This window comes from Apteryx mantelli, unplaced genomic scaffold (genome assembly GCF_036417845.1).
Source record: "Apteryx mantelli isolate bAptMan1 unplaced genomic scaffold, bAptMan1.hap1 HAP1_SCAFFOLD_53, whole genome shotgun sequence".
Lineage (NCBI taxonomy): Eukaryota > Metazoa > Chordata > Aves > Apterygiformes > Apterygidae > Apteryx > Apteryx mantelli.
Window position 1 is genome coordinate 426055 of NW_027118786.1, and position 14650 is coordinate 440704.

Genomic DNA, 14650 nt, shown 5'->3' on the forward strand with positions numbered 1-14650 from the left:
GCAGGTTGGCAGGTGGATGGCTCAGGAAGATGAAGACTAGTGGGTCAACTGCTGTGTGTGTTCCTCCTGACAAAGATTTGCAGACCTCTGTCTTTCAGCATCTCTGGCAGAGAGGCCCAGAAAAGTGCCTAAGAAACATGCCTGGTCTCATGATGTTCAACAAGACAGTGCCTGTGGAAAAGCAATAATGGCTAGAAGTAATGATGCTTGCTGCTTCCAGAGTCTCTTATCTGTGAGTGCTTTGTAAAAGTGTCACCTCCCTACCACCAAGAGAAAGTTGATTATTAATCCGTCCTCCAGAGCTGAGAGGGCAATTGGTGTCTGGACAGGCTTTGTGCCTCTCTAAAGGTCACCTGGAAAGCTGCTGAAGGGAACCCAGGGGCCTGACCCTCAGCTGTAACTGATAGGCCAAACTTTCTGAATTCCCTTTGCATGACTTTGTGTGTGTAGGTCCTTGATTCAACAATTTTTCATGGTCCGATTTCCAGTAGGTATGCACGAAGCTCTGCGCTTGGCTGTCAGACTCCATCCTCTGAAGACAGCTGTTAAGGGCAGCCTGGTTATCACCTTGCTGGTGATGCAGACCCAAAGCTTCACCTGAGCGTGGCTGGGTACAGGTTAGAAAACCAGATCGCTCCACCAGTCTTGTCTCCCTTGTTTCATCGCCTCCTGCTTGTTCTCCCGTGCTCCCCAGGGAAGAGCTCCTCCCTGATCAGGGTAGTTCTGGATGCCTGGGTGGAGCAATGTCATGGGTCATGAGATCAGCACCCTTCAGCTGTTGAGGGCCATGGGGACTGGCCATGGAAGTGCTCCTTGCTGATCTTTCCAAAGCACAGGGCAAAAGCTGCTGTGCAGGGGCTGCTACTAGAGCTAACCTGCCCCAGAGACTGCTCAAGGCTGCTTGCTCTGTCTTTGGATCAGACAAGAAGATTTTTAGATTTTTTGCTGCTGAATGGTACAGGCTAGATGTGCTATTGCACCTGAGGATGATGAGAGGCAGTTTTCCTGTAGGCAGACTTCAGGCCTGCTCATTTAAAAACTTCATTTCCTTTTGGCTTCAAAGAAAGTTTTCCAAGTGGGGCCTGTTTGGGGGTGGGGGCAGTTTAGCAGGAGCTCCAGGAGGTTTCCACTGAAATGTCTCTCTCATGGTAAAGCACAGGTGTCTTTAGCTCAGCTGCTGGAGCTTTCAGTTCACCAGTAAGTTTTTTCTAACATTCACATTTTACACAGAATATTCTGCAGCTTGCTTGAAATTAAAAATGTAAGAGTTGGGCAAAATAAATTGTATTTAATATCAAATTAAATAGTCCAATGGATTCTGCACTGATGGTATTCTGAATTTTCATATTTTATTCAGTAAACCCCTCTGTTCATGATAGTTTATCTGAAACTGTGGCAGAACTTCTTTCTAGTAGCACTGAAATGGCACAGAATTTAGTAGACTTGTCTCAGCTTTTAGGCCAGGCTCTCTGCAGTGCAGAGAGGGCCTTGGCTGTGCTGCAAGTATACTTGGTGGGGCCAATTCTGACTCCAGATGGACAACAGTAGGTAAGGAGAATGTCCACCTGGAGTCAAAGTTATGTAGGTATAAAATTGGTTGATGGAAGATAACTTGATAGGGACCAGATCATAAGCAGTCTTTTAAACAAGAAAGGTGGTAAGCCATGTTTCTTGGAAACCAAGCATAAACTGCAGTTTCTGCAGGCAGGTGAAATTGTTAGTCAAGCAGTTCATCTTTCCTTTTCCTAGCATCATCTTTCAGCTGTTTTCAGCATCACTTTTTAAATGAAGACCAAGTGGACAGATTTCCCAGGCTCTCTCCCTTTCTGCCTGATAACACGGTGTCCCTGAGAAGTGGTGCCTTGGAACTAGGGGCCATCTGCAGCTTCTGGGCAGGGATAACATCTCCCTTGGCTCCAGGGGGCACAAGATGAATCTCAGCCCTTGGCACTGCCTCACTGGTTTAGTGCATTGCTGATGGGAAGACCTTTTCTTGTGAGCTGGGCAATGCACTCCTTTGCTCAGCTTAATGGCATGGATGGTGTTGAAAAGCTGAGGCCAGCTTGTCCTGGAGCAGCGCTGACTCGTTCTCTCCAGCTCCTCTCAGTCTGGGCCTCTCCATGCACTGCCAGGTCTCCTGCCTGCTGTTTCCTGGTTCTCCTCTCTGGGGTGACTCCATTCCTCCTGGCCCTGCCAATTGCCCCAGGTACAGGGGGGAAATTGCAGATTTTTTTCAAAATTGTTTTCCTCTCAAGGACTCTAGGCTAACTGATCAGGAACACTGACCTCAAAGCCAGGAAGGGCTGTTACCATGACCTGAACTGATTTCTCACATAGCCAGGAAATCCTCCCAGTGACTTCTGCCTCAAGTCCAGCATTTTGTCTTTGCGAAGACTCTAGACTCTCTGGCCAGCCTTGATCTAAAGACCTTGCATGCAGTGAGGTCTCCGTACCCACAGATGAGGCTTTCCAGAGGGAATTTCCAATGAAAATGGGGCCAGCTTTCAGCTGTTTTTCTGCAATGTTAAAGAGTACCTCTATTTTGGACAGTAAGGAGACAGTTGTGACTTCCACATGGGCAAAGACATGGGTTGATTTTGGTGCAGAACAGATAACATTTGGGCTGTCCCATGTGACCAGGCAAAGGTCCTGCCTATGTGTTGCGGGGCGGGTATTAACTCTGGGTTTATTGCAAACAAGTTTATTGAAGATGGCTATACGGTGTGGTCATAGCAAGCGAATCTTACTGCACACTTGTTATTGTCCGAGTTTCAGTTTCTTACCTCTCCAACAGTTTCTTGTCAGAGGTTCTCTTAACTCCTGGAGAGTAACCTTGAGAGGCGTCCCAGCTCAAGGGGAGATTCACTGCTGTGCAGCCCACTGCTGTGCAGGAGAGCTCAAGGGGCTCTAGGCTGCAATGCTATTTACGGGCACAGAGTTTTACTCATGGTCATACCACATTTGGTGTGGAGACATACCTTTTTTGCTGATCTCATGCTGTGTTGGAGAAAATGTACCCTTTTTGCTGATCTCATGCCCGTTTCTGGTCTCGCCAGTTGCAACCAGTATCGCCAAGTTCCTCCTGCTCATCACTGGGTGCTGTCAGTTATCTGTGGTCAGCTGGGCCTGAGATCTGTTGGGGGGTGGGATGGGGGTAGCTCTGCTCTGCCGCACTACAGCTGCCACGAATTCCGGTAATGAGGAAAGTCTTCTGTGAGCTCATCTCCCACAGGACAGGGAGAGCTGTCAGATGGCAAGTCCTCAAGCCATAGTGATGAGGTTGGTGTTTCCAAACACGCGTGAGCCTGTTGCTCTGTGGATGTGTCGAGCCAGGCAGCTAGGCAGGGTGGGCAGGGGAAGGCCTCAGGACCCACTTGCACTGGGGCTGAGACTTCCCTCCTGGGAGCAGGGACAGTGAGACTTTGGCTTTGCTGTGGGATCTCTCGTGCTGTGGAAACCTTGGAGCTACTCTGGAGAAAAGCAAAAGGGAAAGTGCATGATGTGAGTATGTGTGACTTGGGAAAGGTGGGGCAACTTAAAAACCTGAATTCCCTTGAAACTTCTCAAGCTGATGCAGGGGGACGTTTCGCTCTGTGCCTTGTCACATCACATCTGGCCATCCCCAGGGTGTTTGAGATGTGAGGAAACGTAATGTTACTGGATAGGATGTACTCCAGAAAGCCTTTCAGCTAAGGGGGATCAGTAAGAGACAGCTCAGGAGCCTGGGTGGAAAAGCAAACTTCACTGCTACCCAAGACCTTGCATTTCACACATGACTCCTTCATCTTAGAGGAAGGACAGATATGCTGCTGTAGGTGGATTTGGAGCAGGCTGAGAAGTTGGTGCCTCTTGATGCTAGATCCTGCCTGCAGCTGGGGACTGCATCCCCGGAGCTGAGGGTGAGCAGACAGGCATGTACCTCCTTACAGCCAGGAAGCGAACATGGTTCCCTGTGCATTGTCAGGTAGCGTGTTTCAGCTGCTGCAGCTGTGATATCTTGTTGATGGGTGGTAATTAACAGCTGCCAGAAAGAGTGGGGGGGATACTAACTTCTGAACCTGCTGAGATGTGATCCATAGATGCCCATCTGTTCAAATCCTTAATTAATATCCTGCTGTGTGTCTTCTAAGTTCTTGACAGACCTTAGAAGTTGAGCAGAAGTGGCTCATGGTCCTATTTGGGTATCTAAAGTTTAGGCACTGTTAGATGTGTTAAGGGATTCACTAAGCAAAGTATTTCCAGAGTCCTCTAGGCAGCACTAAACGTGACAAGCTAAGACTTGGTTTTCCTGGCTTGTTATTGCATTTATGCTCTTTCTCTCCCCATTCAAAGCTGCTTTTTCACCCCCTAAAGTTCCACCTTCAATTGTGCATCTTGTTCCGGAGATAAAGGACAAAAATGCTCTTTTTTTGGAGGCTTAACTGAAATAACCTGTTCTGATTCAGCACATGGCGCCATGGTCAGCTGTATCATACAGTAGAAGAGTCATTTAACAACAGGTAAAATGAGAAAACGAGGTCAGGAGCTGCTTATGCTGACAATGTGGCCAGACGGAAAAACTGTGGCATTGTGGCCTGATGGAGGTGCACAGTGTCAGCCTCCAAGGAGCTCATTTGGGCTGATTATACTTTGTACCCACACATCTGCCATGCACAGGCTGAACTTGAGTATGATTCATTCAGGCAGTGCAATTCAGCATGTTCTGTCCCAGGTCTTGGAGGACACCTAACCTTCAATCACACCTGCTCCTGCTGGGTGCCACATGTCAGGACTGCAAGAAGGCAGATGGTCTCTTTCAGGCTCACAAAGAAGGCAGGGCTGCGAAGAAGAAGGGAAAAACAGCCATGACCTGCTCAGAGGCACAGGGTGAGAGGCGAGAACAAGGAATCATACAGGTTGGCAGCAAAGGACAGGGCTAAGGGGACATGTCAAGGTGCCAAAGCAGAAGCACGCTGGGAGAGATGAAGCAGGGGTCCTGCACCCTCTAGCCATGCTCCTCTCTGGACCTTAGACCAGCATCTGGGAGGTGAGTTCCAGGATTACTTTGGTGTCAGCAAGAGCTGTGAAAGTCCCTGTCAAAACACATCTCTCTTCTCAGAGCATGCAGCAGACCAAACCTATCACTGCTACAGTTACCCCATTAGCTCCAGGGATATCAGCTCATCTGTGTAAGAAGGTTTCCGTTTTGCTGCTGACTCAGTCCAGTAGGGCAGAATCTTTTTGTTTTCAGGGTATGGCTTTAATTCTTTCGTATTTGTTTTTCCTGGATGTTTCAGTAGTAAAAGTCCACCTTTTTGTTGCAGAGTCAAGTGCCAATATTGTGTGTATTCATGTTAACGGCATTTTTCTCTGACCACTACCTTTTGCTGCTGCTGCAGACACCTCTGGCCCTCAAAATCACATAAAAAGCAGCTCCTAACAGCCTTGAAGAGCAGACAAGAATTAGTCAAGTTGTGCTCTGACTTCCTTTATTTAGAGACAGTTTGGTGGCTCCCTTCTTTTGAGTATTTTGAGTGGCAGAGAAAGGCCTGACAAAAGCCCTGGAGCCATCTCTCCCCTCAGAGAAGCAGCAGAGTTCAGGCCTCTTTTCTACTGCCTTCCTCAGTGTATTAATCTATGAGCTATGGAAGTGTATGTAGGAACAATATTTGGATTTAATCCTTGTTAACCTCCCAACAGTAATATAAGCAAATGACTTTCTGTTGAGCATTTTTAATGATGCCACTGTGTTTGACATAGGCCATCAAACCAATCTTGTATTGTGCCTATGCCTGGTAATAGCTCATTCCAAACTTCAAACTAACTGGATTCAATGGGACTCTTTCCCTCAGACGGGGCCCTTTCATTGCCCTAAGCTAACTAATCCCTCTGATGCTTGGTGGACTGAGCTCACCAGCATCGACCATCTGAAGTTTAAGCATCTCATTGTAGCTAATATTTTAGGCTTTTTGCAGAGGCAGTGGAGAAAGGTGGTTGCCCTGGAGGGCAGTCCATCTAATTTGGAGGTTGGTACCTGAAGACAAAGGCTGGCAGGCTCTCGGGAGGCGTTGTCTTCGCTGCCTCTACAAGCCCAGGGTGACTAGGTTAGATTGGACACTGAGGGGAGATTCATGTTATCCAGCTTCACACTTCTCCAGTACAGACAGCTACATCTGTGCATGTTTTACAGGCTTCCCTTGGAGCCAAGAGAGAAAGAAGTTCTTCTAGAGTGTGATTCACCTCACCAGATTTAGCTGTCTGAATTAGGTGAGAATACCTGTCCCTGAAGAGTATATTTTTCACCACAGAGGATTTTAAAAGGAATCTGAGTGACTAGCTTGGACAGAGACACCTGAGCTGTTTATACCTAAATTTGGACAAATGAGCTTCTCCCTTATTTTTGTTTTCTTCACCCTCACCTTCCAGCAGTAAGTTATTTAAATCCACCTAGCTAAAGCAGGCTTAAGTTCTCTGCTCTTTCTACTCCCCAAACATGGTATGAAATGCTATTTTAAAATGTTTTACTCTGTAAAACAACATATTGCACTGTTCTCTATTCACTTTCAATTTTATGTAACTTTCTTCACTGAAATGGGCTCAGTGATCTCAGGAAATAATTGGTGAGCTTGTTAGACTAATGGGATTTTTATTTCCAAGGCTATAGATCAAACAAGTATGCCTGAAAATTCATTATACATGCAGTGTGCACTAAATAATTATTCTTGCCCATGAAAGCACTGGAGGAGACTATGACAAGGTATAGCTTTAAAAAAGCTGTTTGATTTATCATTTATAAAGCAAAGTTCATATTAGATGTGCTAGCTAAATATTCAGCAAATAGTCACTTGATTAGCCAGGGTGCAGGAGGAAAGCTTGGCAAGAATGATGACTTTTCTTATTTGACTTTATTTTTTGTCTGAAACTGAACAAAGGAGAGACATGGAGCCTCCTTCTGGGTTCGCTTCTCTTCTGCTAGCAAAGACAGCCCTTGAGCTTGCTGGAAATGGCACAATCTTGGGCCACGCACATGGTGGCCAAGGGTGATGCTCTCCTGCTTTGCCGTGCTCCAGGACTCAGGTCTCCGTCCCTCTTCCTCTCTGCTCTTGTTTGCACCTGGACAAAGCAAGAGCAAATCTCAATCCTCAACTAGGAGGGGAGCGTTTTGCCCAGCTCTGCACGTGGACACCTGGAAAAAGGGAGGCAAGCAATGGTCCTTTCTTTCTGAACCAACCACCTGTACTATCATAAAAAGACGAATGTTAGCGACTATGGTATGTCTCTGAAAAACTGAAATGGCCTTGCTGTCTCAGCTAACAGCTGCTCTGTTTCAGGCGGTACCTGTAGTGTTGCTTTCCTTGTTTGCTGCTAATGATCTTTGCATTATCTTTAACCTCTATGGGTGACCAGGATAAGAGGTGGCAAGAAACAACTGACCTTACCATTCTGAGCATTTTGTATTTAAATTTAAACATTTGGGATTGTTCTGGCTGAGATTGCTAGGAGGGTGTTAAACTCGGATCTTGCCTGCTAGCCGGGCTGGAGTGACTCGTGCTGTGCTCTGTGTGGAGCCAGGTGAAGATGGTTATGTCTGGCCATGTGACATCCTGGGCCAGCAACCCAGCCCAGCTCTGGCTCTAACTATATTTCAGCCTGGCTAATACTGGTCTCTGTCCTACACCTCTGCCTGACCAACACGTGCTTGGCTGTTCATTAAATAGCAGTGAGCAGCTTTTCTCACTGTGCCAAAGGTGGAGACAAGAAAAATGACGTTTGGGTGGAATTGCACATAGCTCATGTTGAAAACTGCGTACTACACAGACAACTTGAGGGTGCTTATTACCCTGGGACCCAGCCTCTGCTGCTGTCTGTTGGGAATTACTGCTTCCACCGGTGCGTCAGGGAAGTGCTGGTCCAGCCCCAATGAGATGGGCTAGCAAAAGCTTCCTGTTACACTAGACCATGCTGGGCATGGGCTGGGTTCAATAACTTTGTGTTTTGGCACAGCTGGATACAGGAGAGATTTTTTCCCACTGTAGTAATTCTTGCATTTGTTCCTAACTTTTTTCATGAGTTTTGCCTTCGGTGTATTTGCAAATTGCAAATAACTGCAGAGTCTGCAACTAATTTTCACAGCTCTGTCTGTGAACTGAATGGTCTGAAGGATATTTTGTCTGTCTATGCAGGATGGAGTTGCCCACTCTGTGTTTGCTATTCTTTCATCAAGTATATGGTATTTTTCATTTGTACAGTTGGTCAAAACTGCTCATTGAGAATGTCCGTAGAAATGCCTTTTTAAAAAAAAAATCAAAAGTGAATGCTCCTTCTGTGGGAAAATTGATCAATGTTTGGGATATGACAGGAAAAAGACAAATATTAATCTTTCTTTGTTTTTCTAAAAAGGATGAAAAGCATGCTCTATGAAAATGCTTGATACAGTTCAAGCAAACTTGAAAATGAATCCCAACCAAAACTCAAAAATAGGAAAAAATAGTTATTCTCATTTTGCAGCCACAGAAAATAATTTTGAAGAAACATAATTTGAGAATGTTTTTGCAGTCTGTCTTATTCACTTAGTACTTGCCTTCCTGGTCCTCCATTGTGTGGCGTTGCTTCTCCTCAGGGATGGGATTGTTCTGTGAACAGGGAGGAGGAAGACTTTATTTAGCTTCCTTGCCTGAGACTGGATCAAATGCTCAAAGGAAGAGACTCCTTTTCTGGCTGAAGATGCCAGCGGAGATCTGGAGGAGACTCCCGGGGCTCCCAGCACATGATCTTCACGCAACAGGTACCCTGAGGGATGTCCAGCCTCCAGGCATGAATGGGGTGTCTGCCTCTTGCCCTGCCATCCTCCCCATGGGCTCTGGTAGTCCAGGCTGGGACCTGCAAACCCACGTTGGGAGGACATGAAAAGACAGACCTTTATGGCATGTCTCAGCTTTGTTCACACCCTCTCACCTGTGACAGAATCACTGTTAGCTTTTGGGCCACCAGCAGGTCTTTGCATGGGCAGTCGCATGGATGCCCCTCCATTGTCTGGGTTCAGGGCCATGCTCAGGTGTATATTACCTATCCTCTTCCCACACACCAGGGGTTGTTATGGATTTTGTTTGTTTCTCATGTTGATGGGGTGGAGCGGAGCTCTTCCACTATCTTTAATCTGGATTTGTGTGTGCAAAAAGCAGAGGAACCCCTCCCTAAGCCTAAATGCTAGATCCTTAAAGGTATTAAGGCACCTAACTCCTGTGGCTTTCCCTGGGAGTTAAGTTCCTAAACCCCCAAGGTCACATGCACAGAAGCACTTACAGCAGAGCAAGGACTTGAACTCAGGCTTTCCAAGCATAGCACAGAACCATTCTTCCATTCTGCGCACGTGCTATTAATTTAATAAATGATTTAGTCACTAATGAGTGCCTGATAGGAAAAAAAAGTGCTCTTGAGAGCTGTCTCCTTGCCAGTGGCCACCTGGTAGCCCTCCAGGTCCAGCCTAGATGATCTGCTTGGAGCAGGGAGGGTTGTAGCATGTTGCACTGGTGTTGCCCGTGGTGAAATGACCTTTGCAGCGCTCTCTGAGATGTCTCCCAGCTGAACTGTGCTGAAGGCAATGTCAAAATGAACATCATGATGTAGAATGAATCTTCTTCCTGATTAATCCAGCATTTGTGGAACCACAGTTCATCAATCATGTTAACCATGGGTGTGCTAAAAGAGGGAAAGGGCGTGGATTTGAATGACGAAATGCACATAAGGGTACGCAGAGTAAGTGGATAACGAATAGGTAAGCTGTACACTTTTGCTGGAGTGTGCCCACTGGGATGGAGGGGAGTGGTTGCATCCATCCATTCAGGAAATACACTTGGTGTCTCATGATGGAGGTGTTCAGTTCCTGCTTCTACTAAATGTTTGCAAGTGTTTCTTCTTGGGCAAGTTTTTCCATGGCAGTTTTTCAAAAGACCACAGCAGCACTTTTCAGAAAGCTGTAGAGTATGAGGTTGGTTTTTTTTTTTAATAAGATGCACACAATTGCTCTGCATTCATATGAGAAACAAGCAATCAAGCATGCTAACAACCAGTTACATTAATAACTAGCCGTTTGTTTCAGTTGTTTCTAATCTCTGGTCACAGCTGCAAAAACAGTTCATATTGTGTGACAATTGTGTTGAGAGGCCCCAGAACATCCCCGACCTTTCACGCACTGTATAAAAGTGGGATGATAACATGTAGCCCCACAGGGAAATAGTAAAGTTTAACTAATTAATCTACAGGTGACTGTGAAATTGTCAGCTGCAAGATGCTGTGAGAGTGTGAAGTATTGCTTATGATGTTTTAAGACTTATGTTGGTTTTATATGCTGTGCTTCATAAAGGAATCTAATTTCCTGTAGTTCCCTCTAATGCCAAGAAGGTCCAGTGAATGAAAAGCATCTTTATAGCTCTATTTGCCAAATTTCAACACTGGAAGCCACAAACAAAGCCTAATGGAAATGGGGCTCCTAATCAAGTTGGCCAGAAGGAACATTTCCTCTCCTGCTTTCATTTATTGGGCAAGTATTACTAGAATGCAACATGTTAGTAGAATTAAATATTTATTTGGACTTGGCTTCTCATGTACTTATGGGTGACAAATTAATTTTAATATTATTTATTCTGTGGTTTTCAATAATTCATTGGGATATGTTCATACTGGTAATTAGAACATGTAAAGTAAGAAACAGAGCTCACATAAATTATTCCATGGCATTCATTATTTATTTGGCCATTTATAGCCGTGCAAAATTTACTGAGAAATTATGTACATTACAATTTCATTAGTCCTACTGCATTTTTTCAGCAAGATTTGGGTGTGCGAATAGCTAGAAAGGTTTTGCTCATGTCTTTTAAATTATTTACATTTAACAAAGAGCTCTTTGATTGGGATCTGGGAAGAACAGCTCATGGTCAGTGTTTCTGCTGGCCTACATGAGCAATGAGAAAGTTGTTTTATCAAAAGCATCCCTTTGTGCTGAGATTCCTGGGCCAGTCTAAGAGGTGGGTGTTTGCCTGTGTTGTACAATCGCTACTGCTTGAGCTGGAGTGTTGAACAATAAAGTCCAACATTTCAGACCCTCTGCTTTAATTCCCTATCATGGAGGAGTCTTATGGTAGTGTGGGTGCAATTGGCACGGTGATTCCATTGCACTCGCTTGGCTACTACATGTCTGATGGCTGGGGCCCAAGAATAGACCCCTGAGAAGATTGCCAGAGAGATGCTGGGGGTATCACTGACCCCTTCTCCCAGCTCTGAAGACCTTGCTTGAGCTGGTTGCTGTACAGTCACTGCAGTTTCAACAGTGTCTTTCTGAAAAGAGTCTCAGAACTGAGTTACAGCTCAAATGATGAGGAAGTTGTTTATGCCAAGTGGAGTAAAAAAATAATCATAAATTCTTTAGCAGTCTGGCAGGGAAGAGAAACATTTTTAATCAGTGCCATAAAACTGATGCCCACTCACCTTTTTTACATCATAAATGAGTCCAGGGGAGAATGCATCAGGAAATTTCCACATAAGCAAACTCAACCCAATGTAAAAAGGTTTAGATTCACCCCTATAATTTAATGGTTCAGATCACACAGGCAAGCTGTTATTTTAAGTTTTAATTATTAAGCACAAATTCAATTTTACCTTTTGGAGCAGGCAGCTCCCTCCCTCTGCAGATTCCAGCCGAGGGCTTTCTCACTAGGGAATATTGAAGAGGATTTTGGTAGGTCCACTTAAAATAACAGCACACACAGAGGGACGTGTGCCTAACGGGAGCTTCACAGACAGGAGCATATTCAGAAAGCACTCAGCTTTGGACAGAGATAGTGAACTATTCATGAGGAGTAATTTATCTGAAGAATCCCAAATGTGTTTTCTGCTTATGAATTACTAACAAAGCTCATGATCAAAACTGGCTATGATCTTACTCATAGATAGCGGTGGTCAAGAAGCCTGTGAAATTCCTGGTCAGTCTGCTTTGTGCTGCTGGCTTGTTTCACACGGTCGTTCCTGCTCTACATTCCCATTGTGTGCCTCCTGTTACTCGCCCACCAAAACACCCTGCTTGTGGAAACACTAACACTGAATGTCCTGTCTCTAATTTACTTTAATTGTCTTTGAACAGACACACTTTTTTTCTATTCTGGCTAGTGAACTTTGAGTATCCAGGTGTGGCTGGAAGTAAATAGATGTTCTGTTTCAAACATGGTTGTGTTGATTCTTCTTCCCTCTTGGGGAGCTTTGGTTGTCCTTGAAATGTGTGGAAATGGTGTTCTTGCTGTGCATGGAGAAGACTCCAACCAGTTTGGGCACTGGCAGGTAGATGAGGAGACTCATGAGAACAATGATACTTCAGAAACTCACTCTCTTTCCAACTAAACCTGATCCCAGAGAAGTATGCTTGTGTGCTTCTGTAGTTCTTGAATCAGACACAAATGCTTCAAGGCATTTTAGGTTTGGCCATACATGCAGTCAATGGGTGGAGAAAATAGAGGGATACCAAAGGTTTTGGGAAGCGGAATAGGAGAAACCAACCATCTGATTCCTTGCAGGTCTGCAGTGTGAAGGCCTTCAGTAGAAACCTTCCTGCTTCCTTCTGTCTCTCATGGCAAACTGATAAAGAGTCCCAGGGCTCTGGGGCATCCTTCCCCAGATTGCTGGGGGTTAGGAACTCCATGTCTACTGAGCTCCTTCCTACAGACAGGCAAAAACCAGAAACCTCGTAGCATTCCCTGAATGCCTGTATTCAGGGGTCTCAGGATCTTCCAGCAAAGGCTGAGGCAGGACTGAAATTAGGGATTTTGTTTGTCTTTACGGTTCAGTTGCTAAACTGCCAAAAAATAGGTATTTTCTCACTGCCTCAGCAAACATTTGAACAATGTCCCATTTGACTCAATAGTCTGCTCTTCCTGCAAGTGTCTCATAATGAATGGAGACAAAGGACAGGATCACCAGGCTGTCAGGGGAGGAGCTGTCCTCCTCTTCCTCCTAGGTAACTCAGAGGTTAGGGCACTTCACTAAGCGAGGGGAAACCCAGGCTCTGTTCTGCCTGCTTTCCTAGTCCAGGTGCTGAAGGCAGGTGCAGAGTGTTATGCTCCTGTAGCAGGCTGTCATTTATAAATACTTCATGGGTGCAGCTACTACAATCTCAGTGTGTCTTGTTTTGAGGTCTGTGTCTCAACTACCAAGTTAGAAAGCAGACCACTCCCCGCTTCTCTTATAAATTAATGATGCTAACATTGCAGAGAGAGATGCAGCCCAGATGAGCCTGTTGCTTCTCATGGCAGATGGTAGAGAGGGACAGAAGTCCCCTTAAGGAAAGAGGGAGAGGTTTGAGCCCACATTACCATCGACCTCAGCGCAAAACTCTAGGTGGGATTATTCTGTGCATTCAAAAGTGCATGTCCAGAGTTGAGGCTGGTCTTGAAAAATGGCAGTTTAGCTCTTTAAAGAGTCACACTTATTTTTCACAGCAAAAAGACTCATCTGAGTATCATGCTGAGACAGAGTTTGAAAAATATGGTGCCTTGTCTTTTGAAAGTGTTCTGAGGAGCTAGTGTGTGGTTTCAGATGAGGGCCATGATTATGCTCTGGAGGTTGTCATTCGGAAGGATAATGCTCACTCTTCCTTTTTTCTTTTTTTTTTTTTTTTTTTTTTTTTAAACCAGAGCTGGCATGAAAATGAATTATTCTAAACCATCGCCCTATCTTGCCATCCCATTTGTCAGGTTCCTGCAGTCACACTCCCTGCTTGATGTTTTCATAAACTGCGTTCCTTTTCCTTGGGTTCTGGTGATCAATTGTAATGATAAGTGGAAATATTCCAAAATAAATCTATTCTCATGACCCTCTGCAAACTCCACTTTTAGAATTCTTCATAGATTTACCAGTTCAGAGAGAGGTGAGAAAGCACAAGATTTATGTCACAGCAGTTGTCCTGTGCTGCCCCTGAACTCTGGGGACATTTAGGTAGGGACAGTATTTTCCCTGAAGGGGCAAATAATTATCATTCAACCCAGGAAACTATAAAAAAAATGAACAAAACTGCTTGTCACAAACTCCATGGACATGCAGAGGCCAGCAACAGCTCCAAAGCTGGTCACTGACAGAGCAGAGTTGGGGTCAAAGACAGAATTACTCAGGGTGATTTCTTGCAATGACTTTCCCATGATCATATTTTTATTTTAAAAATATTTCCATTAAGAAGATTGTTCTTCTCTCTGGGAAAGTGCCTTTCCAGTTTTGAAACTGCCTCTCCACTGGAGGAAGTCCCATTGTGCAGTACATCCTTTTGCCATCAAGAGTGCCCTTTTCACGCATCCTGGACGCTGCACAGATGGAGCCCTCCACCCCTCGTTTTAGCTTTGTGTGGCTCTGCCACCATCCTCCAAAGCAGTGCCATCTGCACCCCCAGCTTTGCCTGTGTCCTTGCATGCTATGTCTGATCCCAGAGGAAACCCTGTTCCTGACAAGGAAGATCTGCAGACATCTTGGTCTCCATCAGCTTGGTGTAGGTGGGATATTTGGCAAGGAGGGGGTCCTTGGCAGTAGTGAAGTGCAAATAACTCCCTGGCAGCATGCTGGGGCTTTCAGGACGTCGGCGGCTGGGCTCAGACACGGAGGATCACTGTTCCTGGGTCTTAGAGAGTGAAGGCAGGGA